General features: G+C 39.5%; 3 long non-coding RNA genes across 3 annotated transcripts in view; 2 read left to right on the top strand and 1 right to left on the bottom strand.

Annotated features, from left to right (window-relative positions):
* Positions 1–1388: 1388 nt before the first annotated feature.
* Positions 1389–2325, top strand: LOC108431847. Its single transcript, XR_001858182.1, has 2 exons — positions 1389–1429; positions 1937–2325. It is a non-coding gene; the product is annotated as an uncharacterized LOC108431847 (long non-coding RNA).
* A 3772-nt stretch (positions 2326–6097) lies between these two features.
* On the bottom strand, positions 6098–7191 carry LOC119265391. Its single transcript, XR_005131624.1, has 3 exons — positions 7118–7191; positions 6938–7027; positions 6098–6187 (listed from the first exon to the last, which is right to left on the bottom strand). It is a non-coding gene; the product is annotated as an uncharacterized LOC119265391 (long non-coding RNA).
* LOC119265390 overlaps positions 7040–11845 on the top strand; it is a 56573-nt gene continuing 51767 nt past the window's right edge. Inside the window, exon 1 of the long non-coding RNA XR_005131623.1 lies at positions 7040–7203. This is a non-coding gene — a long non-coding RNA (uncharacterized LOC119265390). The remainder of the gene's footprint in view (positions 7204–11845) is intronic.

The following is an 11845-nucleotide window of genomic DNA, read 5'->3' as shown; positions in this document are numbered from 1 at the left end:
TTTTGGGCCACTTCTTTTAGTCCATTCATCCAGACATTTACATACAATATAAAGGACTAGAGGCAATTTCAAATGGCCAAAAACTGAAAAACAACAAAATCAGAAATCTTGCTGGAGCCTATCCCAGCAGTTTTCGGGCGAACGGCAGGACAGGTCACCAGTCCATCGCAGGGCAGACAGACAGACACAGACAGTCACTCACACCTAGGGGCAATTTAGCATGTCCAATTGGCCTGACTGCATGTCTTTGGACTGTGGGAGGAAACCGGGGAACTCAGAGGAAATCCACACAGACATGGGGAGAACATGCAAACTCCACACAAAGAGCCCGGTCACCCAGCAGGTGAATCGAGTTCTTTTTTCATTTGTACATAATTTTAACAAGGGTTACAGATATATACAGAAATGGAATCAATGGTACTGACCTTGCATTACTGATTGTATGTATGTGGTAAAACGGAGCTCACATAAAACAGATTTTAAATAAACAAGATAAATCATTAAACTGCATTTTCAGCATATCAATACTTACAACGCTTGCTTTTGCCAGGTTAATTTGCTAATACTTACAATTAAAAAACTGGAATACAAATGAATTTTAAAAAGGAATTCCAAACAGTGAAAAAACACAGTATTTTGGCTATTTTCATACATTTTCAAACATATTGTGTTATATTTATATAATACATTTATTTTTGTATGGTAATTTTTTTTTTGTATGGAACTCCAACTCCCAGAACACCCTGAGAGATCATGTGACTCCGGACTCAGGCACGCGCACCTATCTGCACTCACAATCCCCAGACTTTTGAGAAATGTCACCTGTGCCTCATTAGAGCTGAGCATTTAAGCCTGACAAACAGTCAGTGCGCGGTATTGTTTTCTTTGAAACTTGCTGAGTGAATTCTTCTTGTGATTGCTTGTCTTACCGTGATTTTTGACCGTTTAGAATCGTGTTTTTCAACTACGTCTGTTGCCTCCCCCTTTTGGTACTTTTGCTGATTGTGTGGATTTGCCACCTTGCCAGGTTTGAGAGGTTATGCTCTGAAGTTGTTATCAGCTGAGAATTCCTAATGACAACTCTTGACCTGCCTAACAAGTCAGATAAAGCCTAATTAGTTAAATAAGTGTTGGAAGTCTGTCCTGTTGCTCTCTTATCTTTTCTGGGTTTTTTAAGGTAACCATTCATTAATATTTACAAAAAATGTTCAAAATGAGATTTACAACAATTAAAAGAACAAGTGAATTTTAGGTTGTGCCTCATGATACATCTTTTTTACCATTTCTCAACAGGCAGTTATTACAGATTCCTCCCATATCTACTGATTGGAATCTGGGCTGTGTTGGCCAGCCTACTCTGCTGGTTGTTACCTGAAATGTCAGGAAAAGTTCTCCCTGAGTCCATCTCACAGTTGCAGAGAATTAAAGGGTAAGCCAGTTCAGACACATCTGATAACATTTCTCTGATAAGCTGATACGTTAGTAAAAAGAATAGTACAACATTTAAATTTAATGTTTTAATGATTCATAGGCATACGCACAGTCTTAAGATTAAGTGACCCTTATGAGTCCCACACCAGGGAAATTTTACCTCTGTATTTAACCCATACGTGAAGTGAAACGCCGCACACATACTAGGAGGCAGTGAGCACACTTGCCTGGAGTGCTGGGCAGCCCTATCCACACCTGGGGAGCAGTTGGGGGTTAGATGCCTTGCTCAAGGACACCTCAGTCATATACTGTCAGCTCTGGGGATCGAATCAGCGACTTTCCGGTCACATGGCCAGTTCCCTAACCTCCAGTCCATGACTGCCCCCAAACTCACAACCTTCAGATTATCAGACTGAATAGAGCTGTTTACTTTTTAATTCAGAGACTTGTTCATTATCATAATGGTAATGCTTTTTTTTTTTTTTTTTTTTTTTGTCTCATGCAGGATGGTGTGCTTAAAGAAAAATGATGTAGCACCTGGAGCTGCCATCAGAAGGATAACACTTGAAGAGGCAAAAAAAAAACAGGGAAAGTTTTCATTTTGTATGTTCTTGCACTTTCTCTCCATATACTCCGAACAATGCCAGCTACAGCATTAAGCTTAGTTCAGTCTAACCCGTCATGAACGTTACATATTAGACAGACATGGTTGCTGTCTCCCCCCCCCCCCCCGTCATAGAACGTAATAGTACAGTAGGAACCCAGAACATAAAAGAGGGGCCCTGATGGCCGTGAGGCCCTAAGCAGCCACATATGTTGATTATTAGGTAGAGCCAGCACTGTCTACATTTTTATTTCTTTGTTCTCCAAAATATATTCCTTTCATACCTCCAAGTTCCCATTGACTGTCATTCAGACTTTAGAACATTCTCTAAAAACCCAAACTCAAAAGACATATAAAAGCTAATTCTGGTTCCCCTAATGATTTTTATGCCCAAGACACTTCCTTACATAATGATATTGCGTAGGCTGTTGGTATTGTTAGAGCAAACAGCTTATAGACTCAGCTGAGTGCTATTCTAACATTAAATTATATACACAATGCACTTAAATGTATCTAAATGTATGTTTCTTTAGACTAATTAGTCATATACAAAATTTTGGGTGGCCCTGGTCAAATTACATGTTTTGTTGATGATAATACTTATAATAATTTTGTTAACGTGTCCTGTACAGAATTTAACATATTGGAATAAGGAGTGAAATGTAAAGTGTTCAGAAGTTTGCATATGGCTGCAATTCTTAGCATAGATAGATTTCTTGAAGTCAAAACAAGTATTACTTTTATACTAAGCTAGTACTAAGGAAATTTACTAATCTAAGGTTTATGGTTTTTTTTTTTTTTTTTTTTTTTTAGCTTTTGTTCCTAGTCTTTGTTCTGGGAGCCTCTTACAGACTCATAGACAGACATAAACGGTGCGAACCAAAGACATTAAAAACCACACACACAATAAATCCATAGACTAATCATTTACCGTATTTATGGCCAGGCCTCAGTGGGAACACCGTCTCTGTGGAAAATCACTGTAGAGGAAAGAGCACCCTCTAGTGGTCAGCTGTGCTCCATTACACTGAATGCTTCTTTTTTTCGCTTCACTTGGTGGACTTGCATCTAACCTGGACCAGCAGTGTACCGATACCAGAAGCCCTGGCAATTGCTAATATTAGCAACATGGGTTTATTATATTTCTTTTATATTTATATTTATATATATATATATATATACACTACCGTTCAAAAGTTTGGGGTCACATTGAAATGTCCTTATTTTTGAAGGAAAAGCACTGTACTTTTCAATGAAGATAACTTTAAACTAGTCCTAACTTTAAACAAATACACTTTATACATTGCTAATTTGGTAAATGACTATTCTAGCTGCAAATGTCTGGTTTTTGGTGCAATATCTACATAGGTGTATAGAGGCCCATTTCCAGCAACTATCACTCCAGTGTTCTAATGGTACAATGTGTTTGCTCATTGGCTCAGAAGGCTAATTGATGATTAGAAAACCCTTGTGCAATCATGTTCACACATCTGAAAACAGTCTAGCTCATTACAGAAGCTACAAAACTGACCTTCCTTTGAGCAGATTGAGTTTCTGGAGCATCACATTTGTGGGGTCAATTAAACGCTCAAAATGGCCAGAAAAAGAGAACTTTCATCTGAAACTCGACAGTCTATTCTTGTTCTTAGAAATGAAGGCTATTCCATGCGAGAAATTGCTAAGAAATTGAAGATTTCCTACAACGGTGTGTACTACTCCCTTCAGAGGACAGCACAAACAGGCTCTAACCAGAGTAGAAAAAGAAGTGGGAGGCCACGTTGCACAACTAAGCAAGAAGATAAGCACATTAGAGTCTCTAGTTTGAGAAAAAGACGCCTTACAGGTCCCCAACTGGCTTCTTCATTAAATAGTACCTGCAAAACACCAGTGTCAACATCTACAGTGAAGAGGCGGCTGCGGGATTTTGGGCTTCAGGGCAGAGTGGCAAAGAAAAAGCCATATCTGAGACTGGCCAATAAAAGAAAAAGATTAAGATGGGCAAAAGAACACAGACATTGGACAGAGGAAGACTGGAAAAAAGTGCTGTGGATGGATGAATCCAAGTTTGAGGTGTTTGGATCACAAAGAAGAACGTTTGTGAGACGCAGAACAAATGAAAAGATGCTGGAAGAATGCCTGACGCCATCTGTTAAGCATGGTGGAGGTAATGTGATGGTCTGGGGTTGCTTTGGTGCTGGTAAGGTGGGAGATTTGTACAGGGTAAAAGGGATTCTGAATAAGGAAGGCTATCACTCCATTTTGCAACGCCATGCCATACCCAGTGGACAGCGCTTGATTGGAGCCAATTTCATCCTACAACAGGACAATGACCCTAAACACACCTCCAAATTGTGCAAGAACTATTTACAGCAGAAGCAGGCAGCTGGTATTCTATCGGTAATGGAGTGGCCAGCGCAGTCACCAGATCTGAACCCCATTGAGCTGTTGTGGGAGCAGCTTGACCGTATGGTACGCCAGAAGTGCCCATCCAACCAATCCAACTTGTGGGAGCTGCTTCTAGAAGCGTGGGGTGCAATTTCTCCAGCTTACCTCAACAAATTAACAGCTAGAATGCCAAAGGTGTGCAATGCTGTAATTGCTGCAAATGGAGGATTCTTTGACGAAAGCAAAGTTTGATGTAAAAACAATGTTATTTCAAATGCAAATCATTATTTCTAACCTTGTCAATGTCTTGACTCTATTTTCTATTCATTTCACAACGTATGGTGGTGAATAAGTGTGACTTTTCATGGAAAACACAAAATTGTTTGGGTGACCCCAAACTTTTGAACGGTAGTGTATGTGTATATATATATATATATATATATATATATATATATATATATATATATATATATATATATATATATATATATATATATATATATATATAATCTCGACACGTGTCCACCGTTTCACTGATGTATAGTTTTTTGACTTGTTTTGAAGAGTTTTCTCTCACTTAGTCACACTGAACACACTCCTAATTTATTCAGGCTTTATGTAAGCTATACTAGATGTGGAGGTTTTATTTTCTCTATAGTTTTCTATGTAACATTTACTGATTTATTTCCAACTGAAACATCATACATAACACTGATGTGGCCTGGCATTGTGTCTAATTTGTGAAAATAAAATATGCTATAATGGTTCTTTCTTATTTATTTATTATTTTGGAGAATACATGAATGGTGGGTCATGAAAGAGGCTCAAACATAAAGCACTAAAACTAAAATGTGGCATAGGAAACGTGTACAACAGCAGCAACAACTATAGTAATAAACCATTCTACAGCACCTTGCATACAGGTAGCAGCTCAAAGTGCTTTACAGACAGGTGATTAAGTTAGTTATTACAGTAATGGCAATAAATGACAATTATAGACGAAAATATCAAGTCAAATTTATTTGTGGTGCTTTTTACAACTGATTAAAGCAGCTTCACAGAATTCCAGTAAAGAAAAAGTTTTAACATGAAATGTAAAAACCCCCAGGTGAGCAAGCCAGGGGCAACAGTGGCAAGGAAAAACTCCCTCAGAGCTGAGGAAGAAACCTTGGGAGGAACCAAGGCCCACAAGGGGGGGCCCATTCTCCTCTGGTCAAAGTACCTACACGATATTATACTACTAATATTAATAGCAGTAGTATGTTTACATTTTACAGCATTTAGCAGACGCTCTTATCCAGAGCAACCTACAAGAAGTGCTTTGTCTATCTAGAGAAAGTATTTTTGCTTGTTACCAATAGGTTAGAGAAAAAGACAGATACTGCTAGAAACAAAAAGTCAGTGTAGATACAGAGAGAAAAGGAACAGAGTTAAACACAGAACTCTGTGCCATTCAATGCAATAAAATAAAATACACTACAATACACAGTGCAATACAATAAAATATAGTACAATATACTACAATACACAGTGCAATACAATACAATATAAGTGCAGCTTATAATTCAATAGTAGTAATAGCTAGTAGTCTATATAAACTTCAATGTAGGGTGGGCAGCTAGTCCAAGGCAGGTGGCGGTAGCTGAGGCATGGGCAGCTGGTCTGAAGCAGGTAGCATGAGAGCTCGACAGTCAGTCGTCCACCAATATCCGGCCGGACAGGTGGGTGGTCGTTTACTCGAAAAAGGTAGGTAGAATTGGTTTTGTTCTGTTTGAGTGTATGTAAAACAGAGAATATAAACAGAGAAATAAACTGGAATGAATGAAATTTAAGGGTATTACAATAAACTTAGACAATAGCAGATATATATTTTTTAAAAATGGCAGAACTTTAATTAGCCTAAAAGCTAAATTAAAGAGATACATTCCAAATGTTTGATAAAGTATTGTTTTAGGGCAGTAGAGAATATGTGTATGTACTACACAAGACAGAAAAGCCGTGTTAGAAGCCACTGTAAAATACTCAACATGCACACATGACCTGGTACTCAAACACCTGTTTGCACTGTTATGATATATGTATTTTAAATATGGCATTTTCTCTTATTTCAGTGTAATTTCCACGTATTTCCTGACTTTACCATATTGGGAAAAATAAACCATGAAAAAGAAAATGTGCATTTACAGTTTACATGAACATTTAGCGTTTCATTTCATATAAAATGTGCATAGGTGTGTTCTCTGTAAACTGCGCACATCGATAAATGCTGTGTTAATGCGCTGTGTTAAAGTTAAAATGCTACCATGCTGCAACAACTGTAACCTAGTTATGCTAACGAACTACATTGCTCCCGCCCCCTTACTAGGACCAATGATTTATCACTCATAATGCACTACTTAACGAACTCGAGTGTGTTTTCTCACTGTATTCGTTTTATAAAGGACTTCTATGAGTGCACGATACTGTCGGTCGTTTGGCTTTCCAGTCAGAAAAACAGGACCTACTTTGCCCCAGTACCTGTTTCAGAGGCTCACCCAACCTGACCGCTAGTTCTGTAGCCTCGAGTCTGAGCAGCGCCGTCTGTGTTTTAAACCCTCCTCCACAGCCCTGCCACACAAATCGAAAGCAAAAGTAGAAGACGCTTTCAATATCCAGACACGAATATTTCGTGGTCCTTTCGAGGCAACATTGGATTACCTTTTGTCATTTTACTGTTCTTTCGTGTTAGTATTGTTGTTATAAGCGATGGGGCTCCGCAGCAGGTCTTCGGATATGACGCTGAGGTAAGTGAAAGCTGAATAGCTTGCTGTGGCTTTGTTTCCTTTTCCCTGAGGGACAGGACAGATGATGGAGATGGTTAACGTCGAATTTCGTGCTTTGTGAGGCTCAAACTAACCTAAAAGTGAGAAACAGGCAGACGTTTCTGGTCTGTAGCAGGGTTTAAACGGCATGCCTGTGCGATAATTTTCTTCTGCGTTCGACGAATGTAAAGTTTTGTCGTGTTTACATGAGAGAATGTGAAAGAGAAAGTGCAGCCTGTGGTACAGAAATAGCGCTGTGCAGCTGTGCTAACCGACCTCCATTGCTCCTTCCCTTTCTGAGGCCCGGGAGAGCTCTGCGGTGAAGTTTAGGTCTGGACTTAGTTTGTTAGATTGTTTGGGTATAAACTATCCAGCGTTAGTTCTGTGTCATCGGACAGAAGTTTAACTGCAGGTGGTTTAATCTGCCCTTCGCTGTTTAAAAGGGCATTCCTCCAATTTTTCAGAATTTCTGGATAATTCAGATATGTAAACAGTCGTTCATTCAGAGTGGGCTGACGTGAAATGGTTCAGTCTTAATAGTGGTCATGATAGGAACCACAAACCAGTTTGTGCGGTTTATTTACTATCCCAAACTATCAGTGAACCTACATTTGTTTTCTGGGTTTTTTATATGCAATGCTAATGATAGGAAAAATAGTCCTAAATCTAAAAAACAATACGTTTTCTTGAGGGACTCGTTTGCCTTTCCCCCCCAGCCACGAGTGGATTAAATGGATTCAGATTCGTCTAAAGACAAAACTTTATCACAAAACTTTAACAGGTGGTTTCTATCACCACTCTGCAAGTTTTTCTAGAACAGAGCATTCCACAGCAAACCTCCCTGCTTGACTGTTTACGTCTCAACTATAAAATCATGTAGAATTTTAGAAAAAACGGTGGAGTTCTCCTTTAAGGTAGGCCTAGCGGTTCTAACGTTACACAAAGGCTGCTGGAATGCAGGCCTGGCTGTTGGTGTTGTTGCTGCTAGTGTCCTTATATTACCTTTTGGTTTTTAATGATTCTATTTTTGAATATAGACCTTCAAGAATTTTACTGTTTTGTGTTGAGGTTTACTCGTCAGGTTCTCTGGTTGTATCAGATGCTTCCAGGCATCTCGTTTTAAGGATTTAATACCTCAAAAAATTGCATTGCAAATACAATAAATAGGCTGCAGTCAGACTGCCAGGTTTGACCTCAGTGACATAGTACCAGTCAAACATTGTGAAATTAAATGTCTGCTTTTCATACTCATAAAGGCATTTTGATCCAAGGCCTTATACTTGCATGGTTAAAATTCATTTTTAAGACAAATAACAATAGTAAAAATCATGTGTATTTCCTTGAAATGCCGTAAATACAGAAAGAAAGTTACAAGGATGGAGTTATGAAATGTGCACTTGACCAGACGGTACTTGCCTGGATTGAATGACTTGCCTGGATTGAATGATAACAACTGATTGCAAGAAAATAACTAACTTGATTCTTTATGTACAAGTAATCTGCACAGCTGGATGTAAAGGACCATACTGTGCCATTGAGGGTGACTTACTGCCGGCCATGCGAACCAAACTCCTGCTGTGTTTGTACAGGGCCTGAATGGCTCGTAGCAAAGAGCCATGTACCCCGTACTCCCGAAGCACCTCCTCCCTGAATACCCCAGGGAACACAGTTGAATGCCTTCTCCAGATCCACAAAGCACATGTGGACTGGTTGGGCAAACTCCCATGAACCCTCCAGAATCCTGGAGAGGGTAAAGAGTTGGTTCAGTGTTCCACGACCAGGGCGGAACCTGCACTGCTCCTCTTGAATCCGAGGTTCGACTATAAGCCTGACTCTTCTCCAGTACCCCTGCACAGACCTTACCAGGGAGGCAGAGGAGTGTGATTCCCCAATGTACCTGTATAGTACCTTTTATTTCTCACAGTGCAAAAGGTCTGCTCTGTAAAAATGTTAAAAATGCTTTTTAAATGATGAGTTTGCTGAACTTAAGCTAACAGAACAGAAATCTGTATTGTATGTTACAAGTTCAGTGAACCTAAAATATTAAGGTATCCAGGTTTCTCACCTTTTAAGTTAAAACGTTCTCAACATTTCTGCAATGTCATTGCCTTCCACCTCACGGTGAGGTGGGTGTTTTGCACCCTTATGAGGAGAGTGGTTTCGCTATCAGCAATCTGTGGGATAGCTGTCCAACTTGACTCCAACTCCCTCCCCCCACTCCAACCGTCCAGCTCTCACATTCACATTGCCATCCTGGCAAAACTTCCTGACACCCCCTTTTAAGATTCTAGTTTCCCCACTCCGTACCTTAAATGAGCTTTGAAGGTACATTACATTCACTTTCCCAGAGAAAAAAGGCATATTCGGGTAACACTTGTCTTGATAGCTGCTTTGTAGATGCTCAGTCGTTCTTCTACTGAAATTCATCAAAATTGCATCTGCACTTGAGGTTGAATGTGACAGACTTGGTTAAATTCAACCCTAACCCTAAACCTTCTGTCAACACACAACCTACACCAGCTCCTCCTGGAGATCTGCTGTCTGTATTTAGTTCCAGATTGCAGCCAACATGCATCTGATACAGCCAAATAAGGAGCAGGTTTGGCAGACTGTGGTTGGAGCTAGATTCTGCAGGAAGGTAGAAGTCCAGGACCAAGGTTTGTTGACCACTGACCTACATGCTCCTAAACCTAACCCTAACCATAATCAACCACAGGAAGGTTTATTAATAATTTAAGCACATGTAGATCATCTATAGAGGACTATCAAAATAAAGTGAGGCCTTTAAAACACTTAAAAGAAAGAATTGCAATGAAAAATTGCACCTTTTAGGCTTCCAACCCCAGTGATTGTGTTTGTACTGAAAAAGTGCAGTTCAGTGCCCTTTATTCTGAGTGTGGCGGAACATCTCAGGTGACAGTGCGCGAATGCAGTGTAAGTGGCAAGGCAAATAGGGGCTACACTGAAGGGTGTAAAACAGAACATTGTTCTGTTTCATTCAGATGTTAACGCTACATAATTTATGGTATTTCATAGTATTCTAAATGTGGTCAGTAGTGAAACCGAGGAAAGCTAGTTAATGTGGCCGCATTTTTCCACATTCAAGCCTGTGCAAGTCAGCTCGTATAACTGATAACTGATGTCACCGATAAATGTCATTGTTTAGTCAGCTATCTTGGCCAATAAAACTGTTGTGTGTGTGTGTGTGTAATATATATATATATATATAAATCTCACACACACACACACACATTTTTTTCGACACCTTCGCAGCCACCACAGAGACTTGTTAATATCATCAGTCATCAAATGAAGCACTGACTGGTCAAACCAGGAATTGCTTTTTAACTACATATAATACTGGGCTTCCTCAAGGAGAGGTTTGACAATGGTTTAATAAACACACTGACATCCAGAAAATCACTATTTATATGATATATATATATATATAGATATATATGTGTGTGTGTGTGTGTGTGTGTGTGTGTGTGTGTGTGTGTGTGTGTATATATATATATATATATAAATATAAAATGTGTCTATACATATATGACATAACAGGCAACCTTTTCAGTTGCTTGTTAACAAAAATAGCTAATCAGCCAATCACATGGCCGTAACTTAATGCATTTAGGCATGTAGAGGTGGTCAAGACAGCTTGAAGTGCAGACCGATCATCAGAATGGGAAAGAAAGGTGATTTAAGTGACTTTGAACGTGGCGTGGTTGTTGGTGCCAGACAGGCTGGTCTGAGTATTTCAGAAACTGCTGATCTACTGGGGTTTTCACGCACAACCATCTCTAGGGTTTACAGAGAATGGTCCGCAAAAGAGAAAATGTCCAGTGAGCGGCAGTTGTGTGGACGAAAATGCCTTGTTGATGTTGATCTCTGGTTCGAGATGATTGAAAAGCAACAGCAAAGTCTGCCATGAAGAATTAAGGCAGTTCTGAAGGCAAAAGGGTGACGAACCTTTTACTAGCAAGATGTACCTAATGAAGTGGTGTGTGTGTGTGTGTGTATATATATATATATATATATATATATATATATATATATATATATATATATATATATATATATATATACACACACACACACATACATATATACACACACACACACAGCTCAAAAAAATAAAGGGAACACTCAAATAACCCCTCCTAGATCTGAATGAATGAAATTCTCATTGAATACTTTTGTTCTGTACAAAGTTGAATGTGCCGACAAAAAAAAAAAAAAATCCCACAAAAATAATCAATGGAAATCAAATTTTTTAACCAATGGAGGCCTGGATTTGGAGTCACACAAAATTAAAGTGGAACAACACACTACAGGCTGATCCAACTTTGATGTAATGTCCTTAAAACAAGTCAAAATGAGGCTCAGTATTGTGTGTGGCCTCCACGTGCCTGTATGACCTCCCTACAATGCCTGGGCATGCTCCTGATGAGGTGGCAGATGGTCTCCTGAGGGATCTCCTCCCAGACCTGGACTAAAGCATCCGCCAACTCCTGTGGTGCAACATGGCGTTGGTGGATGGAGCGAGACATGATGTCCCAGATGTGCTCAATCAGATTCAGGTCTGGGGAACGGGCGGGTCAGTCCATAGCTTCAATATGCCTTC

This window comes from Pygocentrus nattereri, chromosome 16 (genome assembly GCF_015220715.1).
Source record: "Pygocentrus nattereri isolate fPygNat1 chromosome 16, fPygNat1.pri, whole genome shotgun sequence".
Taxonomy (NCBI): domain Eukaryota; kingdom Metazoa; phylum Chordata; class Actinopteri; order Characiformes; family Serrasalmidae; genus Pygocentrus; species Pygocentrus nattereri.
The sequence above is the reverse complement of the archived record's forward strand: the minus strand, read 5'-3'. Positions and strand labels throughout refer to the sequence as shown.